Raw genomic sequence first — 12,866 nt, 5'->3', positions numbered from 1 at the left:
AAGGTAGTAAACATAACCTGTATCTTTTTTAAGGCCACACATGGTGTAGCAATATTGGATATCAGCTAAGGTAATCCTAGCATTTTCTTGTTTGGCTAAGGCTATTATGCCATTGATGACTCGGTAGGAGTTGATGGCAAGCTGCATTGGGTTCAACTTATAATAGTGAATGATCTCACGAAAAAGGATATTAAGTGGGAGCCGAAGTCCGCACTTAATGAAAACTACAACAGGGAGGGGCATGGAATCGGCTGTGGGCATCATAGAGTCATCATCCCCAGCTAATCTCAGATGGACATCAGCAGGGATGTCAAACTCACGCCTAAAGTGATCTAACTTGGTCAGGGTGTCTACCCTATGTTTCCACATACCCATGATATCGGCCTAACTATGAGGAACTGGGTTTCAGAATGAAGGTGTTTTAAAAGGGTTATTGGGACCTCGGCAAAAACCTAAAAATTTGTGGGGTAAGAAATTGTGGGGATCGTTTCGGTTTTTCCAAAGAAATTGTGGGTTCTACAAGCAAATCCCAAACCTAAATCTGTGGAAACGAAGATTGAAGGCACGAATCTGGAAAACAGAAAAGCAAGAATGCGTTTCAGAATCAAGAACAAAGATGGACTATCAAGAACATTGTAAGTACAAAGGTTATAAGGACAAGAACAGTGACAAAAGTGCAGAAAAGTTGTGGGCAGTGTCACGACCCGCTCCCCGTACCCAAGGGTTAAGTATCGTAATGGCCAGTAACTGAAGTTACCTACGGCCAATTCTTAACAAATTAATAAACGTGAGCGGAAGTAATATTTAAATGAGGGTACCAAAATAATCATCTGAGCTTCTATTTTTATTACAAAATTTATTGACAAAAAATGTCGATATTTACATAGAGAAATATCATAAAAATGTTGTGTGTGTCTATTCCGCAGCCCCGCATCTAAGACTTTCCAAAAGCTATTTCTAAATTACATTATTTCCTGAAAATTGGTAAACAACTATAAGCACATAGCAGAGTGAGAAATATTATACCAAGAGTATAAGGGACACGAAATAACCATGGATAGTTAGTTAGGCCAAAACATTTACATAACTCAGTTTGGTGAATAAATAATTGGTAAACAAATCATTTAAGTGGCAGAAATTGCTCATTTAAGTAGCAGAACTGAAATACATAAATTATGTAAGTAAATAACTATAACCACGGTACAAAACAGAATAGAACAGAGGTCACTGAAGTGACAGTCAGAACAGAGGTACGGATTCAAGAGGTGGCTCGTACGGATTCTGGAGGTGGCTCCCACAATAGTGTAACACGTAGCTCCGCACAGCATTTTGGTCTGCACAAAACAGAGGTACGGATTCAAGAGGTGGCTCGTACGGATTCTAGAGGTGGCTCCCATAATAGTGTAACACTTAGCTCCGCACAGCACTTTGCTTCGCACAGAACAGAGGTCAATGGATTCATGACAAACAGAGAACCACAAAGTTGTCAAATAGAGGCCAGTAGTTATTTAAGTCCCCCAAGGCTTGGGGCTCCCGTGGTAGTACTTACAAAACGTAATTATATATAAGGTCATAATTAAATATTCTTTAAAATATAAACAGACATATCCATGAGTTTCCTTTTAAGCAAATAGGGTTTAGAAATAAAACCACATAACTGAAACCTTTATAAAACATAACTTTTATTAATATACTAATAAAACATAACTTGTATAAAATAGATTATGGTAAGTCAAAACATAAGTAAAATACATTTTGGTGGCTCAACGTATAATATAACTCACCTTAACTTTAATACCTTACTCTTTCTTTCTACTGTCAAAGACCCTTTCACCTTCCACTATTCTTTCCTTTTTCCTCCCTTTCTTTCTTTCCTTTCTTTCTTTCTTCTTTCTTTTCTTTCTTTTATTTCCTCTTCACCCAGCCGAATCACCTCCTTATTTATAAGGAGGTGAGGCCATTGGTTGGCCAACACGTGGCCAGGCCATCCATCTCACCCAGATTCAATATTTAATTTCATGATTCGTTCTTATCCTTAATAAATATTTAAAATAATTACTCTTTGATCCAAAATTTTTATATAATTATATAAATAAATTAATTCCTAATTAAATTAGACTTTATCATATACCAACAGTAAATTAATTATTTATTTATATTTTGACCTCTAAAATTATATTGTTTTATAAAATTACACATAATAATATATAATAAATTATATATTTTCCGAACTGAGATTAAATAATATTAGTATAAATTCTACAGAATAATTAAAAATCTGGGTTGTTACAGGCAGTATGTGTATTCAAGACATGGGCAAGAGCAAAATCATGAAATAAGCACATTCAGATGCGTGATTCATAAATCAAATACTTGAGTAAGACGGCAATGGCAAATAATAAAGCAAAACTTCTTGAAAAGCGACTGGAACTAAAATCGAGAAGAAAACAGTAACTCACCAAAGGAAAGAAGCCGGTGTTGAGTTCGCCAAAGTCAGACGAACGGCAGCAGCGGAGAAAGATTAGCAAGAGCCTCGCCGGAGGAAGGTAAACAGTGGTGATAGCAGAGCTTGAAAGCTTGAAACAATGGAGGATGTGGGAAAGCTAGAGAGAGCTTCAAAAACGATGGAGAAAAGTGAAAAGATGGAAGAGGGGGGAAAAGTTTTGTTAAAACTTGAAACAGCGGCAAAATAAAATTAATGAGCCTAGAACGACGGATTCGTCAGACGGCGCACGCAGGCGCGAGACAGCTTACAGGCGCGTCGCAAGCACAATCCAATAAGAGAATGGTACGTGGCTAAAACGGTTGAATTATTGTGTATGATAGCTTATATGCTTAAGAAGAGCCCTTGGGATCCTTGTTCTTTAAAAAGACATGTCGGCCTTAACGGTGGTCTCGGCTGAGATACTTTAAGCCGACGTACTGGAAGGAAGTATTGATATAGGTTCCATCACCTCAGAATGCCGAGGTAATAGAACCTAGGGGACAGTTGTGGGGATATATTTTCTGAGTCCCAACACATGGCCAAGGTGACGACGACGTGTCAGCCGAGGTGCCACGTGTCCAGGTTATGACGCTGAGGTTATCTCGGTTAGGCCAAGGTTATTTCCGAAGATATCGGAATCCGAGATAAGCGGATAAGGCACAAGAGTCCTAGAATGAGGAAGAACTTTAGCATGGATAAGGATAACACTCTTAGGGAGTTTATCTTTATCTCTTGGAGAGTCCAGGATAAGCACTGAGCAAAAGTCCATTGAAGTTAGGCTTCTATGGGGACTAGGATTGAGTTAACTATAAAAGAAAGGCACCCCCGATGGGTCTAAGGTACGCAATTTATATTCTGAACAGTGAGTTTAGCACTATTGATTATCTTTGAGAGATATACTGACTTAATCGTCGGAGTGCCCCCGGGTGGACGAACCACTGCCGGAATCTTCTCTTTCTGTTGCAGGTCAGACATGTGCCATCTATTCTGCCAGTACTCTCCAGCTGAGTACTGAGTTGGCAGTGTGATCGGAAATTCACTCACACAATTCCTAATATAATTATTATTTACAAAGTTTCAAGAATAGGGTTTAGAAATTATTGTGAAAGGGTTCACATTTGGAGGATGAATTTGAACTTTGGATTGGGGAAAACTAAAAACAAAATGGTACCCAAGTGGGTTTGTGCTGGGTTTGTTTATCTCCTTGGTTTGATTTTGAATGTTGCAGAGTTCTGTAATAGTGGAATGACCAGTGGTTATCAACGACCTAATAACCTCAGTTTTAGAGTATGGCAGATAGGGTGTCAGTTGAGGCGTGGCAGCAGCGGCGGCGATAGTGCATCGGGACTAGGACAGGGCGGGGCGACGATGTGGATCCTCTTATTCTCTCTTTCTCTCAACCCTTCTATTTCTCTCTTTGTCTCTCTAATGTTGTTTCACAAACACAGGGACGATGAAATAGATCTAAGATTTTTTTTTTTTTTTCAAATTACTCACCAAAATGACATCGTTTTAGTGAGGCTTAATCTCAACCCTTGGATGGATGACTCTAGGATTTACACTCTAAGGAATCTTAACACCAACTTAAAACTCTTTTAGAAATTGGGAAATTTTATTGTACATATTTCTTATCATATGCACCAAAGTAATGATATTTTATATTTTAACTATGATTAAAAAAAATTAGTTATCACCTTATTTTAATTATAATTTATGAGATATTTGATTATATTTCATGTGTTGTTTGATTATTACTCTTTTTTTTTTTTTGTTATGATTCAGAAAGTATAAAATCATGTCATTTTCTTATTTAATTATAAGGTGCATACGGTACACACCATTTAAAAAAAATAATCTTATTAAATAATTATCAATATCTAATTAACTTATTTTTTAAATATTAATAGGGTGAAACACCAATAAATCCCAAATAGTGATCTTATGAACCATTTGGTCCTTCCTTTTATTCTTATGGACTTAAAGATCCCATTATAATGTGAATTATATAAAGGGTCAAATATAAACACACATGTTATTTATTAAGGGACAAATGTGAATTTTCTCATAATGTTGAAATTACAAAACGAAGCACTTCAAAAAAACTTTTTAGTATACATTTATCAAACGTAACATATTAAAAAAACTCCTTAGTATATTTTTTTCAAACTTAATAACGTAACATTTTAAAAAAAATTCTTAGTGTACTTTTCCTAAACGTAATACTCCAATTATGTAACACACAAAAACTACTCAGTATATTTTTCCTAAACATAACACTCTAATGTAACATATTAAGGCATAGTTTGGGAAGTTGGTTTTGGTGGGTTAAGGGCTAAAATAGTCACAAAAAATAAAATAGGCTATTTTAGCCATAAAAAATAAAATATCAAATCTAACCCATAATCATTACACTTCTCTCTCACAAAAAAGTTAAAAAAGTCAAAAAGCCAAAAAGCTCTTCTCAAACTAAGCTTTTTAACTCCAGGCTAAAATAGTCAAAAAGCCAAAAGCCAACCCACTTCCCAAACGGAGGCTAAAAAATTTCTTAGTATATTTTTCTCAAATATCATAATGTAATATTCCAAAAGAACTTCTTAGTGTATTTTTTTCCAAACGTAACAAAGTAACATTTTCAAAAAAAAACTCATTACTGTATTTTTCTCAAACGTACCACTCCAATCAATGTAACACACAAAAAATTTCTAATGTATTTTTTTTTAAATGTAACACTCTAATGTAATATTAGAAAATCACACTTATAAAAATGTAAATTTTAAGGTTTGACGACTAACATTTTAACTATCAATTCCTCAAGAAAGAATCTTTCTCACCTTATTTTTTTTATTTTTCATCCAAAAAATGAACCAAAAAATTAGAAAAATAAATCACAAAAGAACATTCACTTAAACTCAAATGGTACCAAATCAAATAATTACAAATTTTTAAATAAAAAAGACTAATTAATTCATAAAAAAATATTTAAAACTAAATGAATCAACATTTTCTCATATAAAATTTATAAATAAATTTTTCATAGTACTTTGTTTGAGATATTTTATAAAAGACAAAAAAATTAAAAAATAACTAAAAAAATTAAAAAATTTATCACTATTTACAAAAATCAAAAAGCGGAAACATCCACAACACGAGGAAGAGACAAAAAGACCGAATAACCCTTCTTCTATCCGGTCCTACACGGCAAAATTAATTTTTTATACGACAGAGGGAGTGCACCACTTCCATACAAGTAAAAAAAAAAAAAAAAAAAAAAAGTTCCCACAAATACCAAGGCCACAGAGAAGTGTACTCACATGCAAAAGATTCTATGTGAGTATATGTATATGGGCAAAAATATAATTTTGTTATTTTATTTAATATTTTAATATATAATTTTTTATAAAAAATTAAAAAATTATCTTAAACAATTATTTTTTTCTCTACTTTTTAATTTTAAAAATTAAAAAGTATACTTACGTATTCATCCTAAATAATCTTAATAATATATTTAAAAATTTTCGTTAAATAAATTATTTAAATTATCGAGACAATCTCACGATGAGTTAAGTCCCATGAAAGACGGAATAATTAATTACCAAGGATAAAGCACCAATTGACAGAATCATTTACCTACCCCACACACCCACCAACCTAGTCTAGCTCACCCACCAACCTCGTCACTTATAGACTAGTTCAAAAAAACCTAGTTACCTAGGCGGGAATACGATTTGAGAGTTTTTTTTAATAGTTATTTTAGTCACAAAAAATAAAATAAATTATTTTAATTATAACAAATAAAAAATCACATTCAATCTATAATTATTACGTTATTTTCTCATAAAAAAAGTCAAAAAGTCATTCTCAAACTAAACTTTTTAGCCTAGGCTAAAATTATTAAAAAAATCAAAAAGTCAACCCACTTTCCAAACGGAGGCCTAGATGACTTGGGGTCGGTCATTACTGTTTTAAAAAGATGATTAAAAATTAATTTTTTAATTTTTTAAAATTTTTAAATTTTTTTATACGAGAAATAATGTGATTCCAAATAAATTAAAAGTTGACTTTTAACTTTTTTATGATGTTTCCAAATAGTCCCTAATACAAATTATAATATTAATTAGAGTAATACTATTTAATCTTAAAAATTAAATTTACTTTTTAAATTTAATGATCAACTAATCAACCACTTTAATATATTATTTCTCTCTATTTTATTAATTACTCATCTCATTTACATATCATTAAATTTAAAAAATAAATTTATATATCACTTTCAAATCAAATTATTTGTGATCATATATAAACCTTGAGTTAATGGTCCATAAACAGATAGACCATTTCAACCCTCTTTCACACTTCACACACACTTGCCTGACAATGAATCCTCCAAAGGTCCAGTACATCGCAGAGTGCTTCATCAAACCCAAGTCTTCAGCAGAAGAAGGCGAGACAAAGCAGCCAAATAGTCCACTTGGCTCCATGGGACCTAGCCATGCTCTCAGGCCAGTAGTACACCCACTGAAAATCTGCGACTCAAATTAGGGTCAGTTTGGGAAGGGTTTTTCTGGGTTTTTTTTGATTATTTTAATCACAAAAGACAAAATAAGTTATTTTAGTCACAAAAAATAAAACATCACATCTAACCCATAATCATTATACTCTTTTCTCACAAAAAAAGTCAAAAAAGTCAAAAAGCCCTTCCCAAACTAAGCTTTTTAACCCAGGCTAAAATAACTAAAAAAACCCAAAAACTAAAATGCTAACCCACTTTCTAAACGGAGGCTTAGGCCAAGTTTGGGAAGACTAAAAAAGTGCACTTTTTGTCTTTTTAGACTAAAAAATTGAGGTTGAAAATATGGATGTTTGGGTTAACTTTTTGACTTTTTATTGAAAAATGTGTAATAAAAAATTGTAAAAATTGATTTGTAGGAAAAAATTTGAATTGGGAGTTGTGCAACCGTAATTGTTAACTTTTGATGAATAGTGTTAACTTTTTAACTTTTTAAATAATTTTTTGACTTTTTGACTTTTTTAAAGTACCCAAACTTTAGTTATAAAAATATATATATATATATCAAATTTCTCTTTTTATCTTGCACTCACTCTCTCCCCCTCCCTCACCGAGACACACATCACTCACGCACTCACTCTCTCTCTCTCTCTCTCTCATTTCTAATAAAAAATTAAAATATTTATTTTAATCTTTTTTATGTTATTTTCATAATATATATATATATATAATTTTTAATTTAAAATTTTAATTTTATAAAATTAATATCATTAAAAATATATCTTTAAAATGAGACTAATATTAAATAAATTTAATAACAAAATTAAAATAACAAAAAAATAATTACTATATTTAGTTATGTTTTTAAATTATTATTTTTTAAATATAAAAATTAATCTGATGAAATCTATACTGTATATATAACCAATGTAATTGTTTTGTCAAAAGTCTCCAAATATTTATTCTTAAATTCTCATAATTTTAAAACACTCTCTTTCTTACGTGGCAACCTTCTTTAATTGCCTTTCATGTTTTCTATTTTTCTTCATTTTTTATTTGTTTGATTAATTAAAATTAAAATTAATTTCATTACTTATGGATAAAGATTTGAATTTCAAAATTCCACTATATAGATAAACATATAAAAACTGAAAATTAATTTTATAATCTACAGATGAAGATAAAAAATAAACAATTAATTTTAAAAAAATTAATTTCATAACTTATAGATAATTTAAAATTTCTTCCCATAAATAAACAAATAAAAGTTAATAAATAACTTATAAAAATTAATTTCATAGCCTACAAATAAAGATAAAGATTAAATAATTGTTTTTTTTTTAAAAAAAAAAACAAAATTACTCTCTTTTTTTTTGCCCCTCATTTCGTACTTTAATTAATTTCATTATAGATAAACATATAAAATTCATAAATAATTTATGAAAATTTATTTCATAACCTATAGATAAAGATAAAAAATTTTAAAATTATTTAAAAAAAATAATTTCATGACTTATAGATAAATAAATATATAAAAATTGATAAATAATTTATAAAGATTATTTTCATGGCCTACAGATAAAGATAAAGATTAAATAATTGATTTTCAAAAAATTAAAATAATAAAATTTAGATAAAGATATGATTTGTTAATCTATATATCTATCAAAAATATATATATCTAAATCTTTATTTTGATTTACTCATTTTTTTTCTCCTATCACATATTATCTTTTTTTATTTTAAATTTTTTATCTTATGAAATGCTTTTATCTATAACTCCTTATCTCCTACTAAATTTTTAACCTTCTCTTGATAATTTTTATTATTTGTTATTATCTATCAAATGATAAAGATTATAAAAAATAAATAAATAAATTATCGCTCTGAATGAGAAATAGTATTAATAATGAAATAATAAAGGCTACATGGGATAAAGTAGTACAAAAATCTCACAAAATTAATTTTCTTCACTATATTTATAAAAGGTAATAATTTAAGATTCTTTCTATTAGTTATTAAAAATAATTTGCATTAGATCATTGTTATGTTTTTTTTTTAAATTTTTTTATAAGGCTGTCATTTGTTATAGTATTTCTTCAATCCCATCTCTAAATTCCCTCTTTGAAATTTTTATTTTTTCAATAATTAAGTTTAGAATCAATTTATTCTCAAATTTGTTTTCTTGATCCTTATTTTATTGAAGGATCGAGACGAATAAAACTTTCATATAATATATGAAATTAATGAATATAGTACAAAGATGATAGGGAAGTACTATATAATTGTCAATATCTCTATGTTATTATTAGTTGATTTGCTAGATAATACTATTAATTTAGAGCCCATATGATTTAATTCAATGTTCATGACTCTATTTGTATTTGACCATTTTTTCGTCGAGTAACCGATATAATTTTTTTTGGATATATAATGATTAAAGCTATCATTTGTTATATTTTTTCAAGTACAATTCAAATAATTTTTTATCATTTTTTTATAAATAAAATGGATTAAAACTATTCTCTTATATAATTTTTATAATACTATAACATTCTTATCTTCATTAATTTTTTTAAAATGACATAGGAACTATGCAAGTATTATTCAAACTATGGAGAATGATTTATACTTTGATATGATATGAGTGTGTCATTGATAGAGGAAATAAAAGATAGAGAGTTGCTAATATAATCAATTAATAATTTGTTTGAGAAATTCTTGTTATAAGCAAGGCAACAAACTTAGATTAAATTTTTTTAAAAATTACTTATAAATTATAATTAAAAGTTGATATTTATTCATAATTTGATTCCACAATAATAATATACACCACTGATTTAAAAGTCTAAGTAAATTTATGATAACTTTTCTGAGCTTATAGAATTTCTCTCTTTTAATGTTTTGTTTAATTTGATACAAGTTATTTATGTTATCAAGTGATTGTGATACTATTATTCTTAATAATTTTTATAATTAATAATTTCTTATGCATATCAAATTTATTGTAAAATTTTATAGATTAATTATTGTTAACATCTACACAAATGACTTAATATTATGATTTATAGCTATTAAAATATGATTTAAAATTAAAATAATTTATTTATCATACAAAATATATATAATCTATTTTTTCGTGCATCACACGAGTTACCGCTAGAAAACATTAAAGGTATGTAGCATTTCTTTTTTAAAGCTAATCTGAGTCACAAATTTTCTCAGTGGGGTGACGTGGCCAATTTGAACTGTTCCGAAAGAAGGGTTGAAGAGATTGGGGAGCATCTGAACTGCCTTTACTTACCAACAATGATTTACATTATTAAAAAATATATTATTAATAATATTAATACATTAAAAATAATAAATAAAAAAAAAAGACATAAAAAATAAACAGAGTCTACTGTCACATTACTAATGCTACTCTTAATACTCCCTTTTAATGCTCCCAATTGTTTTTCCTTTACTTAACCCCACACACCTGCCAACCTTAGACGACTTTAATGAGGTCAGTACCTAATACAAATAATAATAATATTATTATTTTTTAAAATTTTTTTTTTTTTTTTTTTTGTGTGTGTCCAGATAGGCACAAATAATATTAGTTATTTGGGACTATATATAAATTGAGGGTTGTTTTGAAAAGTTAATAAAAAGTTAGTTTTTGACTTTTTATTAAGTTTTTTAGCTTTTTGAAAGTGATTTGGGAAGTTAATAAAAAGTTAACTTTTTATTTTTTAGTTTAAAATTTATTTATAGTGTCAAATCAAATTAAAATGACCAAAATACCGTTACCCAACATAAAAGATTTATTTTTTTATTTTCTTTTCATAGACCCTAATTTGTAATTTTAGAGCTGCATTTTTTACACTTTCCAAAGAGATTTTGTTACATTTTTGATAGCCACGTTTTTAGATACAGTAATGCTAGTCTTCAGGAAAAGGCTTCAGGAAAACCTTCAAGAAAAGGTAGGTCCCACCTGGCAAGGAAATTGTTAGTTTAAGAAATAAAAAAAAGTTCTGAGTCTCATGTTTCAACTCTTTCACGTTTCAACTCTCTCACCACTCTAGCTCACATTTCAACTCTCTCACCACTCTCTCGCTCAGCTCTCACCCGCAAGCTTGCTGCCGCCGGTCACTGCCGCCGGCGTCTCCGTAACTGCTGAGATTTCCGTTTGATTTCTCCGTCACTCTCAGATTTTTGCTGCGATTTCAGTCTCTAATCCCACCATTCTTGCAAGAACACCGAAGGTAAGATTTGCAACCAAAATCTGAGTGTTTATAGTTGTTTTACCAAGCTTGATTTTATATCCTACCTTCTTTGTGCGATTTTGGGATTATTTTTTTCAAACCCTAGAATTTTGAATTTTGAGACTTTTGAAAATTTTTGTTGTCTCTGAATCTTTCAATGAAAGAGATGTTGTGGCTTGTATAGGTTATATAACTCAATTTTCGTTTTATTTTCTGTTATCTCTAAATTTGAATCTTTCAATGAGATTTTGTGGATTTAGTTTGTTTCATGTATGAAAGCCTAGAAATTGCATAGGTTAAATTTTGGGAGTTTTTGTTCAATTTTGAAAATTTTTGATGCCTTATACCACCAATGTATATATTTCAAGGCACAAATTATTATTTTTAAATAGTCTCAGTTTAGTTATTGGTTGTTTATTTATTTTTGTTTAAGAACTAAATTAATTCCTGTTTATTTATTGCCTTTTTATTTATTTTTGTTGAAGAACTTTTTAATTTGTTTTATATATATATATATATATATATATATTGTAGAGATATGGATGAAGAAATATGGAGTGGTTCTTCAAGTGAGGGCATTAATGAAATTAATATTGAGAATGAAATGGAGGAAACAGAAAATGTAGAAGTCAAAACTGAAAATGTAGAAGTTGAAACTAAGGATCCTAAGGTAGGAATCATATAGACAAAGTTCATCGTTTACGACTTGAGGAAGGAGATGCCACTGCAATGTATAATTATTTTGTGAAAATGCAAGGTGATAATTCAGACTTTTTTTATGTCATGGATTTGGATGGAAATGGTTGATTATAAAATGTATTTTGGGCCGATGCGAGGAGTAGAGCAACATTTAAAGAGTTTAGGGATGTGGTCACATTTGACACAACATACTTGGTAAATAAATATGATATGCCATTTGCCCCATTTGTTGGTGTGAACCATCATGGACAGTCGACATTGTTGGGTTGTGGACTCATTTCACATGAAGACACAGAGACATTTACATGGCTATTTCAGTCTTGGCTTGCATGCATGTCTGGATGCCCTCCCAATGCTATTATTACAGATCAAGACAAAGCCATGAAAAAAGCCACAGAGATTGTTTTCCCTAATGCAATTTGTCTCTGTGTTCAGAAGATCTTAATTTTTCTGTGTATGAAGTAAGTGAAGATGTTCCCTTTGGAGAAAGCCTTAGACTTGCAACTTTCACAGTACATTTGGAAGAGGACAACTCTGAAACAAATTGTAGTTGTCGGTTGTTTGAGTTTAGGGGAATAGTGTGTAGGCATCAAATTGCAGTGCTCATGGAAAAAAGGATTCATCAAATGCCAGACAAGTATATTTTAAGAAGATGGAACAAAAATATGAAAAGATGTCACACTAAAGTGCATATCAGTTATGACAACTCTTCTATTAAGCCTAAAGCACGTATGATAAAATGTTCAATGTCTTCAATGAGGTGGCTGATTTGGCAACTAGTTGTGACAATAAGTGTGATAAGGTGGTTGAACAGTTACGTGAACTAAAAGGGGAGTTGAAAGAAGAACTTGATGTTGTTAGTGGAAGTAACAAGTTTGGTTCTATGAGTACTCAGAATGCTTCAAGCTCATATGGGGATGGTGTC

Source organism: Camellia sinensis, chromosome 5 (genome assembly GCF_055761805.1).
Source record: "Camellia sinensis isolate YWXY chromosome 5, ASM5576180v1, whole genome shotgun sequence".
Taxonomy (NCBI): domain Eukaryota; kingdom Viridiplantae; phylum Streptophyta; class Magnoliopsida; order Ericales; family Theaceae; genus Camellia; species Camellia sinensis.
The sequence above is the reverse complement of the archived record's forward strand: the minus strand, read 5'-3'. Positions refer to the sequence as shown.